This window comes from Anser cygnoides, chromosome 7, assembly GCF_040182565.1.
Source record: "Anser cygnoides isolate HZ-2024a breed goose chromosome 7, Taihu_goose_T2T_genome, whole genome shotgun sequence".
Classification (NCBI taxonomy): Eukaryota; Metazoa; Chordata; class Aves; order Anseriformes; family Anatidae; genus Anser; species Anser cygnoides.
In genome coordinates, this window is record NC_089879.1 from 33,010,640 (window position 1) to 33,031,119 (window position 20,480).

A 20,480-nucleotide genomic window follows, 5' to 3' on the forward strand; every position below is an offset into this window, starting at 1 on the left:
TGGGCATCATCCACTTTTCTTCCAATTAATCATCTGTTTTCTCTAACAGCTGTTTTTCTTGCTGTTTCGTCTACTGTTCTGTGAATATATGCTTATTCATACTCAGTGTACTTAAAGTTACTTACACTACCTTCTGCAGAGACAGATCAAATAATTTAACTTCAAAGACCTTTCAGTCATCTCGGTCCATAATGGGGAGTGATCTCACATGACCCAGATGACAGTGACATGAAATCAGAGCAATGTCCAGAGACTGTGAATGGTGTGATATCAGATATTTTTCATATAAATCACAACGAAACACAACAACAAAAAACTCAAGAGTATATGGAAGGAAAAGAATAAATGATTCACAGGGAGGAACTTCACACGTGCATGATCATGCTGTGGACAAGCCTACTTCCAGTGACATTAACGGAAATCTTGTTCTTGGCTTTACCTTAATCCACACAGTACGTTCATCTTTCTGCTCAGCCTAACGCTAGATGTGAAGCCAAGCTATACCAATCATCTCACACAACAGATGCCGAGATCAGATTGTCAACAGTATACCAAGACTCAGATCATGAATACTGTCACCTTAGCGTGGTCCTGGATTTACATATCTTAAGCATTCACCCAGATTCACACACAAGCATCCCAGCTTGGCATAACTTCGAGTCTGAGTTCATGAAGATTCAGTATTTGGACAGGAGGCAGCAAAGAGCAGTTTCTGAAATTGTGCTTTGGCCGTTGCAGCCTGTGCTAGCATGCTGGGCCTGCTCAGGGCAGGCTTAGCAGGGATTTGGGTGTCACTGTAATGGGATGAAAGCACCGTGCAGCTGCATCTGTGGAAGGAGAGGAGGGAGCGTGCCCTTTCTGCCTCAGCTCTCTCACTGCACCTCGCTGTGGCCTCTTTGACAGGTGTAGCACGTGCTAATTCATCAAAGGAGGCTTCACACTTCCCACATTTCAGGCAGGACATGGCTGGGTGAGGAGCACAGCTTACCACGTTGTCATTTGGATGTGCCTATTGTCAATGCATTTCCCTTACTGAACAACCGCCTGCTCTCTGCTGGGGCATTTCACACTCTTACCTTAACAGCTTTGGTCTGCTTTCATGTGCTCTTCCCCAGACAGGTATCAGATGAAGAGCGACTAGCTGTTGGCATCTCACATCTCAAGACATCCCATGGACAGACTTTCCATGTTTTAGCTCTGTCAAGCTTGCTAAGCCTCACAGCCAGGCTAAAAATAGAAGGGAAAATTCTCTTGATTTCAGGTATAACGTGGTTTGCCGCATAAGATCAACTATTCTCTCCTTTCCTAAGCAACCCTGTACATGCACAGCGGGTGTTTAGTCATTCTCGATGGAAAGGCACTCTGCACAGCCTGTCTAAAGTAACTGGGCTGCGGGGCAGAGGAGCTGCTGCAGGTGGACCTCAGCCTGGGGCCGTACAGACGGCCAAGCCTGGGCAGAAGCAGCTGCTAGTTGTCATCAGGATGTGACCCTCTCTTTGCTTGCCTCAGTCTCTCAGTCCCTGATGGCAGCATAAATGATGACAGAAGTGAGCAGAAAGCTTTTTATCCATTGATATATAATACTGCACCTACCAGTCCCTGTACATTGCTTAGGAGTGAACAAGAAAATGAAAAAAAAGAAAAAAGTCTAATGGTCTACAAATAATGTTCCACATGAACGATTTACTTTTCTTTTCCCCTCTCCAGAAAATAATAGTGAGCATTTCAGAAATGTTTTCAATTGCTGTGTTTCCTGTATAACACACGTATCTGAAAGGGGATGATTTGCAATAATATAATAAACAGTTCATAGGAATACACATATTACAGTTTTGCAGCTTTCTTGTGAATTGAATGGATTCCTGTAAGATTTTGTTTAAAAACAAGTAGCATGATTACAGTGGAAAATAATACAAGCCCTAGATAATTATAACATGTCTGAAATATTAACGCTACACCAAAATCTTCCCTTCCCCAACTACTTTTCCTTAGTGAGCAGGTGTGGATCGGGTGTGGATTAGGTAGATTACCTGGCTTAAACCGAGGTTCTACTTCGAGCTGTTGTCAGCAAGAAAAGCAGAAAATGCCCAGGACAACAGAATTGCTGGGACTATAGTGCCCGCTCGATGGAGTGGCCCATTAGTGCTGAAACATTACCCACTTCTGATGGCAATCAGGCTGTACCTGATAATTACTCATACAGATGGCTTTCATGTTGGCTTTTGCTACTCGATTTAATTAGATATACATAGCACTTATGAAAAGATTGTTAGAGGAAAACAGGAAAGGAGCTGATAAAACAAACAGAGTTTGTAAATATTTTTTTAGTTATAACTCACATTGGCATCACAATTTTTGTATGTGCATGTGAGATAGGCATCCAAGGTGGCAAAAAAGGAGACAAAAAGGAAAAACAAAAAATAGTTAAAAGCACTAAAAAGGAGAAAAAAAAAAGAAAGAAGCAACAGGATAGAAAAAGAATAGCTTTAATTTCATTGTATTATGCCATTTATGTCCTTTTTCTTCTCCTCACTTGTAACCTTTTAGAGGGAATCATTCATAGCCGTACAGATCTTTGGTAAATACTTCCATCTTTGTATCACAGAGAACCCATACGACACAGTCTCCCTGCCTCATTTTCACACATTCCCTGAATCACCAGATGAAAAGCACAAAACTTTAAAAAAAAAAAAAAAAAAATAGTGTGATTCCCACCACGGTAAGAAAGTATCACAGGACCTCTAACATTACAGTTGTTACAGCTGCAAGTTACTGCTGTCTGATTACATATTCAATAGAAAACAACAATAAAAAGCAGTTTTATGTGGCTTAGGTGCAGTTTCCATTTTATATTTAGGCATGAAGGCTTTTCAGCTGTTTCTCATCAACTCAGAAATAGTATGTCCTAAAGACTGACAGTTTTCAGTGGAATATAATGCACACCAAGATTATTTACATTTCCAAAGCACCATAATACCGCGCTGAAAATAAAGCCAGGCAGAAGTAATAATGTTAAATACAGCTTACTACAAAGATAGGAAATAATTTTCAGTTTTATTAGTAATACCTCTGAGGATTTGTACCAGAAAATTACTGGTAGGAAAGGACAAAACTGCTGATATATCGCAGCACCAGATTTGTGTTAGTTCATGAAATATGTTTGGTAACCATGGGTACTAAACAATTTCATGAGGACTTCAGATAATCTAGGAACTATAAATAGATTTGGAAACAAAGTAGGAGCTTAACTGTAGTATACATGGGAAGCACAATGTTATTCGTAACAGAATTCATTTCTTTGTGCTCCAACAAGCACTTTAAGGTATTTATGACAATGCCACCATCTCTTTTCTTGTCTTTCTTCTTTTCTAGCCTTCCCTCCCCATCTCCCGTGACTCAATCAAGCTGAACTTGGGTGATAATGAACAGGGCAGTAATCATAAACTCTCACTCAATTACATTTAATTTTTAGAGAAAAGAATGCAGAACAATGCATACTAGCCAACACAGAGAAAAATTAACCAAGTGAAAGATGTGAGGAATATTAGTCAAAACTCGACGAAGACTACTACTCAAACACAATTATAAATAATCCTTCAATGTTAACTTTTTTAAACCTCTTTGCAGACTTGCCTTCAATAAAAAAAATAAAAAAGAAAAAAAAGGCAGAAGAACTGAATATGTTCTGGAGAGAAACGCATAAATATAGTGGGGTTCTCCACAATTCAGGGAGCTGCCAATGTGCAGATAACTCAGTTAATCATATCATCTAAGTCACGGTATAAGCTGCTTCAAAGCAAAGCTATCAATAAACTAGGTTCGGTATTGCAGGTTCTGAGGAAAGCTTAGAAATTTATGATAATATAAAGACCTTCAACAGAATAGGGTGTGCTATAATTACTTGGAGTAATAATGCAATGGGACTTCAGCCACAAGTCACAGTTCAAGTTAGCATATTTCATCATCTGTTAATCGGATCACTCTGGGCTCCAAAGGCTGCGGCTAGGCTGGGTGAAAGAACTGGCAGCAAAGCCTGCAGTGAAGACAAAGGCTGGGAGCACACCCAGCCAAGTTTAAGCAAATACTCCAGCAGTTTTTCCTCTGTCAAACTAATTCATGGGTGCTCAGCTTTTAATGGGAAAATCTTAATGAATTTAACACAAATGGCTCTTTTTCTAAAGGCTAACTAGCATATGGATTTATACTTATATAGCTGGAGCTAATTATAGATTTTTTTCATGCTTTTTGGCTACCCTTATCATTAAAGTGGAAAAATATGTACAATACAACATTAAGGCAATGAAATGTTTTTCTCATCCTAGCAAGAAGTCTCAGTTACTTGATTTCTCATTTTAAAATAAAAGTCACCAGTAATCTTTGCCAGCACTGACTGGCCACAGTCAACTGCTTAGCTGATAGCTAATCATTTTAATCGTCTAAAGAGGATTTTCATTAGTTACCTATGGGTATTTAAAAAGTTTTAATTGTTGAGTGTTTAAACTTGCACACCACACTCTTTGAGAGATTGGACAAGGTCCCAGGGAGCCTGGGGACCCGATCTGCACACTGGGGTTCTCCAGCCTCAGCACGATGGCACCGTGCCAAGCTGGCAGGTCTGCGCAGAGCCCCTCCAAACCGCCAGAATAAATACGCTCCCACTGGGCTGGCCTCTACTGAGGGAGGCTGGTGATCTGCGAGGAGAGACACAGCGTGAGCTCTGAGATGGGGAAGGCCAGGAGGACCACTGCCATCCCGCTCCAGAGATGACTGGGGTCATTCCCAGCAGCATTCACGCTTTCCCATATGTGCCTATGACTGCATTTTAGATCATTAGACAGAAATTATTTTTTTTTCATGCATGAAAAAAAATGAAAATGATCATGATCATAAAAAGAAACCTTATGTGAACAAATGTGTTAAAGCAAAACTTTCCTTTTTCTTAGTTTATTCCAAAATTGTGCTTGACTTCACATTCATTAGTAGGTACACTCACAGACATGTTAGACATTCAAGCTAATACTGCAGTCTAATTGAGCTTCAGGAGTGAAGCCCAGTGTATCAGAATGTTCTCACTTGTATGCCTTTCAGCAGAAACATGACCATTTATGGATGAATTCAGGCACACTAGAAAAAAAAGAAATCAAAGCTTTAACCTGTATTGTTTTTTCAGTACTCCCTAGAGAAAGAAATCCATGCCAATTATCCCACCAGGTAGTACTTTCTTCAGTGAGTTAGAATCTTAATGGAACCATAAATCAGGCTTTCCTTGGGGAAGGAATGGAAACTTCATTAATTCGTATCATTTGCAGATGTGGCCACCCACTAAAATGGTTGGCTACCATGTGTTTTGCTTCTCAGAAGTGGAGGAGTCAAAGACCTATCACAAAGCACAAAGATGACCAAACGTTTGGAAACTTATAAACATAAGCAGAATGTTACTTGCAAACAATACATAAGCAAAATGATACATATATCTACCTACCTGATAGTGGGTGTGTATACATCCCGGGGAGATATAAGACATATTTTATCCTTCTGTTAGCAACTCTCTTTTTCAACATCAGCTATAAGTATCAGCTTCCAGAAATGGCAGTGGTAGTTGAAAGTACAGTAGGAATTAATGTCTCTTCAGTTCAGGCCATTTTTCTTTCTTCAGGAGCTACCATGAAATCCTTTTGTAAGTTTTACCCTGGCTGAAATAAAGTCTAGAGTTCTTATTAGTTGCTAGAATGAAGTAAGCAACTTAACTCTTTCTCTGCTTCTCCAATAAGGTCACATCACAAAAAAAAAAAGATAGAATAAAAGCAATTGTATTTCATCTAAACATGAAGTATGGGACAGAAATGATAATTATACAAGGAATATGTGATGATGATTCATGTACTAGATCTGTAATTGGTTAAGATGAAAAATATACCACCATTATCATCACTTGTATTGAAGGAGCTCTAGTTCATGGAAAAAAATATTCTCTTATTCTGTCTATAAATTTAAGTATTTTTTTTTTTAAATAGGCAATAATTACACCAGGAGAAGATTTTAAATTCTTAACTACTTTTTTGTAAGTCTATGTTGCTAATACTATCTAAACACTGTAGTTATTTTTCTAGCAATAACCTGTTTGAGTCTCACAACAAACCAACAATGCTCTCAATTTACAATATGCTCAGCATCTCTGAAGACTTAAAAGAGATTCTGAAAATCCTGTGAAAGTTCACTATGGAATAAATATCTTAACGTGACCTTATTAAGCAAAGCAGCTATTGGAAAAATTGTTACCTTCTTCTCCAACTGCATTCATCTGCAGAGTCCTGCACATGCTTACAGTAGTCAATACAGGACAGTTACATCATTAACAATCAGAGAGGAATAAAAAGCTTTATTCTCATCCATTGAATAACTTGTGTTCTTTCAACATAATTTAATGGAACGGGCATCTGAAAATATGTAGATCAGGATTAAGATCTGTGCCAAACTGCTCTCTGGGACATGTGAAATAGAACGTGAAAATTCAATCTCAAAGTTTGTCAGTCATTATCATCCTTTGCGTCTGTTTTGTCTTTTCTAAGGGACAAACACAAATTCCACCACCACTCTATTAACTTCCTACTGCCTGCTTAAAGGGTGAATTACTCGAAGGCTGAAGCCTCCTCCTGTTACCGTGGTTAGCAAAGTTTCCTACCTGATGAATCAGGTTCCAGTCAGGATATCTCAAGCTGCTGCTACTAGTAATTATGTTTTCTTTCCTCTCTGTTGTTATTCAAACAAAAACAAAATATTTTCTATTTTGGAACAATCTTGACTTCCATCCTCTGAGGAGTGTCCTAGGACTTAGCCCCTCCTTGCCTGCTCTTCCTTGCACCTGACAGATGCTTTCATTTACTCCATCCTACTCTGTAATTCCAAATTCTACAGAAAAAAAATGGTTCTGACAGTGGAGGAAAATGAGCTACCAAACAGAGGACACAGAGGACACCTTCCAGTCTGACATCCCAAGGGAGCGGCCCTACCTTGCAGGAACCGTGTAACAGGCAGACTGAATCTGATAGACTGAACAGGTATAAATCAGCTGTACAAAACGTACTTCCAGTGGTTTGAAGAACCACCAGAATCCCTAAACACAGATAAGCAACTCTGAAATGAACACAATGTTTTCTTTCTGCTTCTGGAAAACTGTTGGTGAAAAATAGCACCACCAGCAGGACAGCCCTGCTTCTCTGCACTTTATTAATTTTTTTTCTTTTAAATAATAAAAGAGACCATTCTTTTCACAGAAACCAAACTGCAGCTTCAATCCAGGGTAAATGCATGGCTGGACCAAAGTACAAAGTTATTGATGAAAAACCACATAAAAGAGGTCATTCCTATGTTAGAATTCTAACTAGGCTGTAGTGAAACTGCTAGAGCAAAATTGTGATAACATCACATGGCATCTTGGCCATTGTGTACGCTTTGCAATTGTTCATTTTTAAAAGCATACTGCCAATCCCAACTGGGAGTACACACAAATATTTACCTAACATAATAGTGCAACAACTTGCAGAGATGAAATAAGCTTGAATGGCAAGTTCAAGTTGCCTGCCTGCGTCTCCCCTTGTGTGGTTCCTCCACAGTACATAAACGCTGTCAAGCATTTTCCTTGGCTTCTTTAAAATTAGCAACAATTATACTTAGCTTTTAAAGTAAAACAAACCTTTTAATCATGACAGGATTTAATTAAATCCATCTTATTTAAAGTAACAGCCCCCGGGGCAGGAAGGGAAAGGCATGAAAAGGTGAAGAATCAATGAGTAACACAGGACATTAATAAAACTCAGACTAGAATGAAATGTTGATTCCTCTGCATATTTTCCAGAGAAACTTTCCAATTTTGTGAGGACTTTCTTGAAAATTGCTTTTCACTAACTATCTCTCATATCTCATAGGGTTTCTGTTTTAAGGCTGTGTGATAAGAAGAATGTTACGGGAGCATTCTAGGTATACAGGACATAATTGGGTGCTCAAATTGGTTTCGCAGTTAATTAAACCATTAGAACTGTGAAAATAATTCTTTTTTTTTTTTTTTTCCCACACCCAGTAAGAGGAATGCAAAGCTTAGAGAATGGAGTGTAATGAAATTCTTTGTGAAACAAACACCTTGCAGGTATTTTATGTCTTTTTTTTATTTCTGGGGTGTTTTTTTTTTCATTTAAAGCAATATTTATACTTCTAATTTTAAAAATAAAGAAAACCACAAGATCTTGTTTAATTGTTTTGTTTACACAATTCAAAGGGAAATAGCTTGAACTTAGGTTTTTAAGTTTGGCAGGCATGAAATAATTTTTAACTATCTTAATGTAAAAATCTAGGTAGATTAACTTCAGTAGAATAACCAGTGCTGAGCAAATTGCATTTCTGAGTTGACAACAGGGATAACAAGACAGAAACCCCAATAATTTTGGAACCTCATAAGGAATTCATTTTCTCCACAAAGTTAAGAGATCACTGAGAACAGAAGTGAGGCAGAGAATTGCTGAACTCCTCTGTTTCTAGGACAGCTGTTACAACATGAAATGATTCTATAAGATAAACTCCCAGGAAACTCTGATTTTATGAGTTAGGGTCTTCATTGTTCATGCTATATCCAAATTATTGAGGTCTATGTATTGTGACAAAAGATGGGCCTCTTTTTGCCTTCTGTTGACTGACAATACAGACATTTTTCATCAACAGAAAGCAACGGAGAAATGAACACTTGAACATTGTTAGGAACACATCACAGGATTTCCTGGAGTTTCAGAATTCCTGCCTAATATCCAAAATATCAAAGAAAGTGGTTCTCAAGCAGACAGATATGAGAAGCCTCTACAACGATAATGCTGCTGCCCATCTGCCTACTGAAAATGAAATCTATTTATGGCCTCACAGTACAGGCACACAAAATTGCTATGACTTTTGAAAACCTTGGCCAGCTGAATTGCTCCAAACCTGTCCTTCACTAGATGTGCTGTTATATTTTTGTTATAATGTTAAAACAACACTGTCATTTCCTTAGAATAACCAATACTGTAATTTGCCAAACCAAGATGATGGGAATAGATCAAGTCAAGAGTTATTTTGGCTTAAAACTTAAATGTCTGATGAACTGGGTGAGACAGAATCACAGAAAACTACTGCATAACAATTGTGGGAACACAAAGGGTTGTTTGAGGATTTCTAAACTGCAAAGGCAACAAAGCATAAGATGGAGGGAGATCAGATCTGGGAAACTATGCAGCTGTTGGTATGTTAAGGTCTTAAAGTTCTATAAATTACAAAAGTGACATGGAAAAATCAGTAAGATTTGATGGTCATAAGAAGAACTGGGCAGACCAACCCTACCTTTCCCAAATTCCTAATAAAATAATCCTAATAAATCTTAAAAAAAAATGTTATTAGATGATCATTGTATTCCAAAAGCAACAGTCTAATGAAAACCAACATTTTGGAACATCATATATGCCACTGTATATTATTATTTCACTGTTGCTAAAATACAGAGTTTAAGGTGACATTAGCAGCAGACTGATTTAATATCCATTTAGAAGGCAAATATGCAATTTTAATTCCATTTACTTTTGCTGTGCTTTTTAAACTCAGCTCTGACAGAAAGGAAGTCAGACATCTGGATAAATGAGATAGGTTGATTGAATATTGATAAGCCGATTTTTAATTTATCAAGGTTATCTAGAGGTGCTAACCTGGTGCCACATACTAACAAGAAATATCAACACACTAAATGATGTGTGCAGTGAAATATTTCTTTGGGGGAAACAGCTCTGGATGGGCTGGGATTCTTAAAATTAGAACCTTGCAGTGGGGATAGAAAGTGACTTCCTGAGGGGAAATTAAAAGCAGGTGAGAAGTGTGACAGAGAGACAGAGATGAATAGGTGGCAAATTTTATACTTTGCTCAGACTGCAACATAAAAGCCACATCAAATCAGTACAGATGAGAGAGAAAAAGAGAGAGAACTACCTTTGTGAAAAGTACAGTTAACATGACACAAAAAATGCTAATGTTTCACTTTTCCAAATTTTCACAGCAGGGCAGGTAATCATTACAGACCTTACAGTGCACTCTCTGCATTGTCACAATCCGCAAAGCTTGGCAGCCGCCCACAGAAGACCACGTCCAAACAGCTGAGAGCGGGTGAGCAAGCATTGTTCTTCAGTCTCAGGGATTCAGAGCAGAGCACAGCACATTGCAGCAAGAATAATGTCACAGGAATATGCAAGACTGGGGGGAAAAAAAAAAAGCACAGATTGGCCCACAGAAGAATTTCAATAAAATGGAATTTTGTAGTAGCATGGGGGCAATCTCAGATATGTGCATATTTGTTTTCATTAGAGAGAAGTCATTAGAATATTTCATTTCATAAATTTGTTGATAATTTAAAAGCAACGTGAGACTCTCAAGTAAACATCACTGTGGGCAGAAAAGAGCAGAAATAAAGCTTTTCTTCAGGATTTTTTCTTGTGAATCTAGAAGTACTGAAACGTTACTTCAGAACTTCAGTCAGAATAAGAAAATAAAAAAAGAGAATTTTGATGCATGGAAAGAAACTGCTTTGAAACACTACTTCCTTCAAATTCTATTGATTCCTCAAATACTTCTCAATAATCTTATCTCATAGTTTCAAAATTTATAAGAGAATAATAATTTCTTAGAAGACAATTAGCCTACATGGTCATGTTTGCTTGATAGTTAAAATCAAATAACCCAGGCACATGACTGTAGCTACAACCTGCCTCCCAGCTGGAACTAAATCAGCTTGTCACGTTTGGACACATTTTGCTATGGGTGGAGTTACAGTCAAGATAATTTTATTTTCATGTGTTTTAGCTCCTGCCCACTCTCTACTATGTCAGCAGTAAGTAGCATAACTGTGGCATCTCACACTCCCCCTGAGTGGTGCCAGCTGAGACGGCCGCAGTAGCAGTGTCTCGGTGTTGACTGCTGGCAACGTAGCTCTAGGCGTGGGGTTTCTACCATAGCTATGTTAGGATGCGACTTCACAGATCACTTTCTTGTTGCTGTCCTGCATGAAAGAAACTGGGGTATTCAATGAAAATTTCCTGTCGTTACTCATCTTTACGTCTTTTCCAATTTTGCAAGACCTTACTTACTGCAATCTTTCACCTGTATTCGTAACAGTGTGGGACATACAGATTGAAATAGGATTCCCCCTAACTCAAACCAGAAGTGTCTCCTTCCATCAATTCCCCAAACACTTTTCCCTAATAGTCTCTCAAAGTTTCATAGTTTGTAGCAGATAAATGCAGTAGCTGTTTTACATTTCAGAGACAGACACAAAAGTGTTCTTACAGCTTTTTCCCCCAGATAGAAACACAATTAAGTAGAGAGCCCATGCATCTCCCTGTCACATGTATCATTCTAGTCTCATGCTTTTCATCTGTTCACTGTTCTACACGCTTCTGTGATTTTTCTCCTGTATGAAACAAATTACCCCCTGGTTTGTGTTTAAACACTTATGTGTTTAGTTCTTCTTAAAGTTTTTCTTAATTCTTTACTTATTTAAAATAATACCTCTAGACTTTGTTAGATTGCTTATCTAAGGAGATCCCATCTTCATTACAAAGACAATTTCTTTTACACCCCATATATTTGCATTTGATCTGTACAGAGTAGAATTCTCTCCTTCATGACTTTACAGCTGTTTACAACTGAGCACAAGCTATATCAATAGTTCATGGTTTGTCCTCCTTTTAGGACAGCTTGCCACCAGCTGCACATTTTGGCCTGCCATTTGTAAAATCTGCTTCCCCCCCCACACACACTTTTTTTTTTTTTCATTTTTGGGGACCCATTTAATAGAACTGTCTGAAATGAAAATGATTCATTGAAAAGGTAGCTTCAGGACCTGTCTTAGCACCTACCTATATACTCCACCATTTCCCAAGTGACAACTTGATCAGAAGCATGTTATTATTTCTAAAAGCTTACCTTTATGTCTGCATATAAGGTCGTATTTCTTATTTGTTCTGAAAATACTGGTGTTTCAGATTGTTACAAGGTTTCCCCAGCAATAAAGAAATAATCCAGGGTGTTTGCTGTAAAATAAAGCAGAATAAAGTGAAATAAAATATATAAAAACATAAATTCATACAACTGAGAACACAGGCAAATATGCTAATAAATGTGTAGTGTTTAGATCTACACATTTGAGACAGATTCTGATTTTTTGCATTTAATGCACTGTAAATGAATCAAAGCCAATATAAAGGAGTAAATCACTACTACACTTGAATAAAGGTAACTAACTCCTGATAAAGAAATTGTTTCAGAATTATTCTAGATTCCAAAAATTATTTCACGCTGCCATAGTTTTTCTGTGCTTGTAAAACATATATGATTTTATCACTGCAGCTGAGATTCTTCATGATTATAAGTTTTTACTAGTCACATTCCTCTCAACGACAACACAAAGGAGCAAGGGGAAGCTGGAACTGATAAGGACATAGTCTGAATTTGACCTCTTTTGAATGACCCATACTACTGTCTTGCTTCAATTCCTCTTGCCTCTTAGAGGCTATCAATTGGAAATAGAAATCTGAAATATTAAACTGATAATGCGCAACTTTAATTTATTTCAGACATTATCATACTGTATCAATTTGCACAGCTCTGAGAATCAGTCTCTGTGAATTAATGATGCATCTCCATATCTGCATGGGAAAGATAGAGGGCTGTGACAACGTTTACATCTGATACTATTAGAGTCTCTTCAATGATAATCATTAACAAGTCCATTAATGAGAATATATTTCCCTGAGGCACTATGGCCATTTGGCACTGTAATCTAAATCTATAGTCTCCAGAAACTCTATTCAGAAGGCAATGAAGTAAGTCCCTGAACTATATAAAGGTTATCAGTCAAATTGTCTCACTGAGAAAAAAATATGACAGAGACTTCATTCAATATTGGCAGTATAGAAGATTAAAATGTACAATTGTCTATTTTTGTAAACCAATAACTATTAGAAACGCAGTGAAAAGCTAAATCCTGTATTCCAAAGGCTTTGAATAACCAAGCAACAAATACTCAGATCCTTAACTTTTAAAAGGTTATATTTAACTGGAGTAACAATGGTAAGAAACTCATCACACTGATTATTTTAAAAATCTAATAATAATGACAGACTTGTTAGAGCACAAATCCTGTTGGCCTGAAATCTGTACCATAACTTATTTAGATATGACTGAATTAAGAGCTACTGCAATATGCATTTCCTTATTGCTCAGCAGATGAAACAAGGGTTCAAGGAACAGAATAATTACTTTCATTCCATTTTTTTCCCCTTTAAATAAAAATACAAACCTCTTTCTATCCGCTTTGAAACCGGTTTCACCTAAAACAAAGTGATAATCATTCCCCCTACAATGTGTATCTAAGTTGACAGCTTCACAAGAAACGAATATTATGGGCAAAAATAGACAGCTGTTCCCAAGTCCTAATATTTACTGAAAGAAAGAAAGTGGGTGGGCATCACTGCTGCAATCTCTCACTCTACAACTTTAAAGCAAACAGAATTGCAGACTCCTGGACAATACTCTTGGCATCCTTCACCTATGTTAAATGAAAAGCTTGCTGGAGTCAAGAAAATGGAAGTCTTCCTTTAAACCTGCATTACTGAAGAGGATTTTTCTTAAACCACCACAATATCACATCCAGTTATTCTCATTAAAAGTCTCTTCGTGAAGGCACAATTTCCCTGAATGTCAGTATTATGTAAAGTAAAATAAATTATTCCCAAAATATAAAGAAAGTATAGTTTGGTGTACTGAAGTTATGGGTAATCATTCCTGGAAAATATAACCTAATCAGTATCTCTACAGCCTCTAAGATGTCTGCTGAACAAGTCTCATATTTCCACAGATCTGCCCTGATCCTGAAGGATTTTGCTTTTGTGGATAAATATCAATTTATCTTGAAAGCATTACAGAAGGTGAAAGACAACTAGCAATAAATTATTATTTTTTTGATTATATTGCAATACAAATGTAAACAATTTCCTCAAGAGCTAGCACTGATCATCTGTTATTTTTGGGATTATCAAACTATTTTTTTTCCCAGCAATAAAATCTATTGATTTAGAAGCCGATTGTGTTTTTCACTCCATGTATCACGAGGAGATCCTGTACGGAGATTGACTGTTAGCACAGAATTGAATACTAATGTCTTTTCATACTTTTATTGTATTCATGGTGATCCCTATCCTTTGTTAACATACTGACATGAGAAATAAAATAAATGTGGAGGAGATTGAATCCTACACCTGTTTAATGTGAGATTCTTAATTTTTTTGTGTGTAGCTGCTGTGAGAAACAGAGGAATGAACTAGACAAGCCTTCAGTTTAATCCAGTGTAGAAAATTCTGTCTCTGTAAGCAATACCCAGTTTAGAAAAGCCTTAAACATCATCTGTTTCCTTGTAGGTCTCTCTCAGACAAGTTGGGTAATTACGTACTCGGCTTGTGTCTTTCTTCAGTTTCTTTAGCTATGTTACAATTTCAAGGTTAATTTCCTAGAGTGAAAAACATGCTTTAAAATTTCATGTATCATATACTGCTCTTAGCTGTAAGGGAAACGTTAAGACCATCAAACTTCAAAAGCTATTATTACTTTCTAAGAATCTAACATTTAAAAACAGAACTTGAAATTTCAAATAACAAATAAGTTATAATTTACTCAGTGAACATCAAGGTCAGATCTAAGGAACTGCTTGTGAAATGTTACATTTAGAAATGTAAAGCAAGTCTTGTATTATAAAATACAATGAAGTGTTTTAAAATCCAAATCCCTCCACTCTCTCAAAAGGAGCGGATTATTTTTTCCTGGAAATAAGCACACTGCTAGATTCAGACAACGTTTGCCAAATCTGAGTCTGGATTAATGTTTCAATGTGAAGACATAATACCTTGGAAAGAGAAAACAAACATAATGAACCTGACAAGAACAGCAGTGCACACAAGGGTTAGCCATGGGAACAAGAAATGTACCAAAATTAATCACTTCTAGAAAAGTGCAACTTCTTCATGATCATCTTAAGCAGTTGCCAATGATGAGGACAACTTTCAACATTAAGCAATATAGTAGATAGGCTTTAAAAAAAATAATAATGCAAAGAGATTAAAGAATGGTGATAGGTCTCCTCATATTCAGCTGAAGCAATAAATAGTGATGAATTTTCTGAAACACTGAGAAGCATGCGTCAGCACACAAAGGTACTTGAACCGTATTTGTGGCAATTCACAAGAAAACTTGAAATCAAATTTCCCAGCAAAATGTTTCTTTCCCAGTATATTCAACCACCTGGGGTGTTCTAACAGTGTTGCTCTCATCCTTTGTCGCACTGGCTGAGCAAAATGTCTGGCAGAGTTCTACATCAACACTTCTGCAAATGGAGTTGAATTCAAATTCTTAACAAAAGTATTTGAAAAATACTCAATAGATTTTCACTATCCCTATTGTTTATTATTTTTTTCTGATATACAGAGCAGTACTTGCTTTTCTTAAACAATCAACTGATTTTTTTTTTTAAACTGGCTCACAGGAACTTCAGCAAACTACTGTATCTGTTGTCTCAAGTAGGTGCTTACTATTTATGTATGAACATTAATTTGGCACCTTCAAATTTAAAAAGAGACATAACTTAAGATTAATTGAATCATCTTTACAAGATAATTTCTCTAATGTTTTACATACAGTGCAGCATTACAGTCTCCAAATTCTATTTCAAGCAGGGTATTAAGAGTTGTCTGCTTTTGTGATCCATTATATTCTGCTTTAAAGTATACTAATGCACAACTTGCATCTCCTTGAGGTTTGGCATCTGCTTAACATGGCCATCTCTGGCAGGAACATGGCTTCCATGGTAATAAAGTAGCAGAGAGATTTCTAATTACCTCTGGATAGCTAACCTTCATTATTGTTCCATGACTCCACTGAGTCAGTGTTCCTGGAAATCACTCATTACAGGTGATGCCTCCAAACAGGCTGACTCTGCAAGACAGGAAAAAAGTCGTTTTAATGACTTAAAAATAATAATCAGAAATATACAGAGAGATGAAATGGAAAAGGAGAAAGAAAACACTGTTATGCAATGATATGAAGATTAAAACAAAGAAAAATAGGAGACAACAGAAAAAGATAAAGTGGGAAAGTAAGACTAGGTAGAAGGCAGCAGAATGGGAAGAAAGCTCAGGGACAAATGTCAGAATAACTGCTCTTGCTTCTCCATACACAGAGAAGTTGTATGTCAAGTATCTCAGTCTAGGTACATATACAGACTAATGTCAGTTTGCTGTACAGTATCTGTCTCTCTAGTCTTCTGGGGTAATTTCACAAGTCAGGCTCAAGCTCTTCCAAAAAGGTTACAAACTGAAGGGTACACCAATTTCTATGGACAACTGCTCCCTGAACTGTGTAGTTTTATAAGAAAAACAAACAAAACAAAAATCTGACGCTAGATTGGCCTTTCTGGGTCTCCAAACACACTTCTGTGCAAATCACATGGCAGCCCACTTTCGGGAGAGAAGTTGGCAGTTGCTGGCAGTTCACAGTCTCAAAAAAAGCTTTTAATAACTTGTTCACTTCACTGTATCTGACTATAAACAAACCTTTTGTTATCTTCTAAAATACCAGTTGCACCGGGAGTACACAGAGCTTCAGAAAGGTTTATATTTATCAAGACTGTTGCTGCAAACATTACTTTTACAGTCTCAAATGTCATCTTCATATCTAAACACCTGCAAGTCTCTGATATGGCCACATCAATTCTGATTGGATCACCCAGTAACAAACCATCAAGTCTTGCTGGTTTTGTGGTTGTGTGCCCTTACCTTTTTTTCCTTTCTGTAGTCTGCAACAGCTTTCTGGGAATGTATTATTCCTTGGGAAATTTAAAATCTGCACTGGGCTTTTCAATGAAAGAAAATATTCACCAGCTTTATAAACAGTAAAAGGTGCTGTAAACATATTCACAGAAATGAAATGGAGCAGTTTTCTTATCGGTTTCAATGTAAATAACACAGTACGAGACATGCAGAACTGACTGCAGATCCATGTTTTGTTATGCTGTTGGCATATACATGATGCTTTGTACTTAGGAAAAACTGATGTTGCAAATGCTGTTTGACTGACCAAGTCATGAAGAAAAAATAATTTTATCATTTGTGCCCTGGTTTATTGTGGTAGCATCTGATTAAATAGTGGTCTAAAACCATAGCTTCCCATAATCTCACAACCACCACAGAGTACGTATAACCTTTTTAAACTTCAGAGTTGCCGCTGATGTTTAGACAAGTATTATTCCAGTTAAAATATTTGCCTTCCAAAATTATTTTCACAGTAATTCTTCAGTGAATTTTGGATACTTATGATCATTCATGTTTCCAAGTTTCAAGTGTGATTCGAAGTTACCTGCCATGGAGAGAAAAATCTTCATCCCTGATACTAGTGCCATACAGAGAACATGGGGACAAAGAAACATCAGACAGCAGAAACCTTTCTGCCAGACTGTGAGATAGGAAGACTCATACCGATTGTCACTCCTGAACCAAAACCTAAGCCGAGACTTGCTTTTATCTATATATTTTAGTTTTGGGAAACTGTAGAGAAAAAATGAAGTAGAAGGACTGCATGAAAGTCTCCTGAGATTATCAGATATTCAGGACCTTGCAATGGAAGAAGGGTTGAGAGTAGGACTAGGGTACAAATTTGGATCTTAGAACGGCACTCCAAACATTTTGTTCAAAGTACTTTCTTTAGAGAGTCAGCCAATTTTTCCATCTTTTACTATTTTTAATTACTCGACTAATGCAAGAACTGACTCCCAAATAGGACAAAAATGTGTGTTCCAACAAAACAAGGCATTTTCTAAAACTACTTATGCCTTTTTGAAAGGAAAGGAATTTCAGAGGTCTTCTGAGATGAGAACTAACTAATTTTTAAATAAGCTCATTTAAGTTTCTTATACAATGCCTTGTCTAGAATTACTTGAATCTTTAGCTTCATCCTAGCAACCAATTGCAGCCCCAAAATAACTTTGTAGATTGTCCTCCCCTAGGTAGTTTTGAGTCTTTTGAAATAACAAGTACCATGTGGCACAATTACAAGGGATAATTTGGTAGTACAGAGAATATAATCGCACAGTATTTCATAACTGAGTCATCCCAGAGACAGAAATTAAAAGTAGAAACAAAAAATAAATTGATTGTAAGCTTAAAATATTCTGGCCAATAAATGCAAGCATCCAACATACTTCACATATATGTGCTACAAGTAGCTCTGGGTAAATTATGCAGCACCTGGTAAATACTGTTAATTTACTTGCATCTAAGTTAATTACAGATTCCAACAAGCAATCAGATATGATTAAATTACTTTTTGGGAAATGATCAAATGGTTCAGGCTGAAGGAAGACAGCTTAAAATAGACCTTGAAAGGTAGCACTAATTAGGCAAACTCTTAATTCTTCTTATTTTTCAGCTTCAGAATTTTCTTCAGCTTCAGGGACAAATTTTCCTTTCAGAGCACCATGTGAAAAACAGCTGTAATCATTGCAGGGCTTGTACAGGTAAACTGAAAGCAGAATTTTAATCTCCCATGGAGAATTTCTTTTGACCTCCTTTATACTCCAAAAAGTATTTGACAAAACAAAACAAAACAAAAAAACACAAGCTTTGAGAAAAAACATCTACCTGTTCTTACTGAGCTTTCATAGTGACTTATGACAACTGGTCCAGATGCTGTGGTGAATTCACACATCAACTTTCTTCTTTAGAAAGATATTAAAGGTAGGGACTATTGGAATATTCTGAAAGCAAGAGGTGGAAGAAAACAGCTAAGCAAGCAGCATTACTTGAGAAGAGATAATAAGTAGGGAGAGGAAGGAGATCGGAGGTCAGGAACTCTCTGGAGTCATTTGGGAAGCTATTTTCAATAAAGCAATATGCAGAATGATTAATATCACCCAGAATATAAATGATCTTATATCTGTCTCTGACATCGTCTCTCAATGAGGCCCATTTTCCATTTTGATTAGAAGTTACCTGTTCCTCCCTGACTTCCTTAATGCTCTTCCCTTTCTCACCTATTCTTGGAACTGTCATATTTTCACTTTTTTCACTGCACCAAAATATGCCTCCTTCAGTAACCTCAAAGCACCTTCCTTCTGCCTCTTGTTTCCATTTCTAATCACACTAGAGACTTCAGTTAATCCAAAAAACAAACAAACAAAAAAACCCCACAACCATAGTTTTCAACATACAAATCTTACCCACAGAAACATTTTACATTTACATTTTACAGAAACAAATTACAACCACCTCCATCTTCTGCAGTAAAAAGAAAAACCTCTGTACCTACATCACCAGGAAACTGCCTTATTAAAGATCATGGGGTAGCAAATGTGTTTTTAAGTGTCACTAATGATAGCAAAAGATAACTTTATACACCCAAGTACAGCCATTCTGTAATAACCACTATTAACAATAATTGCCACATTTTTCCTGTTTGATACATTAGGTCATTGCATAAAGACAAGTGACATGTGCCTTATGGATAGGTAAATCTCAGTTTATATTCAGGATATACCTAATACCATGCAACCTTTCAATCTTTTATAATTGCCAGGAAAGTAAAAGGCATATTTCAAACCTCCAAAAATGCCCAAACTTGTTTTATGATCAAGAGTACTGTGTACATGGTGCAAGCTGAACACTTAGAGATATAGCCAAATACATGTTTTGTTTTTAATAATGTACTAGTAATAGTTTTTCCATTCTTCTCTCTCAACAGAATAAAACCGTTTTACCACACCAATACTTTATCCTGAATGGGAGTACATATAGTTTAACATAAATAACTGAGAAATGTTAAAATTATACTGAAAATCTCAGGTTTTATGAATTGTTCTGGCTACAGCTCAGGCTTTTGGAAAACACCAGCAACAAGTTCATTTACTCAAGAGTATATTTTCCCACCTGTAGCATACTATTTGTTCATCAATTTTGTATTACTGAGCCCCAGAGAGCAGCACTTCAGATGAAGACAGAAAGGACAAAGTGTGGGTGGATAGACATAAAGTGTTTATATATGCCAGGCTGTCTGATCAAAAAAAAAAAAAAAAAAAGGAATTACTCATAAACAGGACTTCTGAGACAAGTATTAGACACAACTTTGCCTCCTAATTCTGTGAAAATTCAAGAGAGCCTCCACTCCACTGCAGGTAGAACTAGCCTAAGTAGCAAATTAGAACTTCTTTTTTTCCGTTCTTCTGTTTTTCATGACTCATCTGGCATTGGTAGAGGGCTTAGTCTTGCAAGACGCATCTTTAGTTGTGAACTTCAGTATGACAGATCAAGGTCTGCTGCTGCTACATTTAGCAAGATCAGTTCCTTAATGTAACTGATATGCTGGAGGAGAATGTAGAGTTG

General features: G+C 36.8%; 1 protein-coding gene and 1 long non-coding RNA gene across 29 annotated transcripts in view; one reads left to right on the forward strand and one right to left on the reverse strand.

The window, feature by feature from the left end:
* Nucleotides 1-20,480, forward strand: part of LOC136791208 (uncharacterized) — a 102,684-nt gene that overhangs the window by 80,704 nt on the left and 1,500 nt on the right. The window contains exons 3-4 of one of the 2 annotated variants that reach the window (XR_010832676.1): nucleotides 8,078-8,143; nucleotides 10,064-10,177. The exons of the other annotated variant lie outside the window; for it this stretch is intronic. This is a non-coding gene — a long non-coding RNA (uncharacterized lncRNA). Of the gene's footprint in view, nucleotides 1-8,077; nucleotides 8,144-10,063; nucleotides 10,178-20,480 lie in introns of those variants that run through there. 2 annotated transcript variants of the gene reach the window in all.
* The window catches only part of CSGALNACT2 (chondroitin sulfate N-acetylgalactosaminyltransferase 2), a 268,548-nt gene continuing 264,049 nt past the window's right edge, over nucleotides 15,982-20,480 (reverse strand). For 24 of the 27 annotated variants that reach the window (XR_010832668.1, XR_010832659.1, XR_010832660.1 and 21 more), the window contains one exon: nucleotides 15,982-16,044. The gene's annotated coding sequence lies outside the window, so the exon portion shown is untranslated. Of the gene's footprint in view, nucleotides 16,045-18,743; nucleotides 18,860-20,480 lie in introns of all 27 variants that reach the window. The other 3 variants (XR_010832661.1, XR_010832657.1, XR_010832647.1) reach the window with 1 other exon arrangement.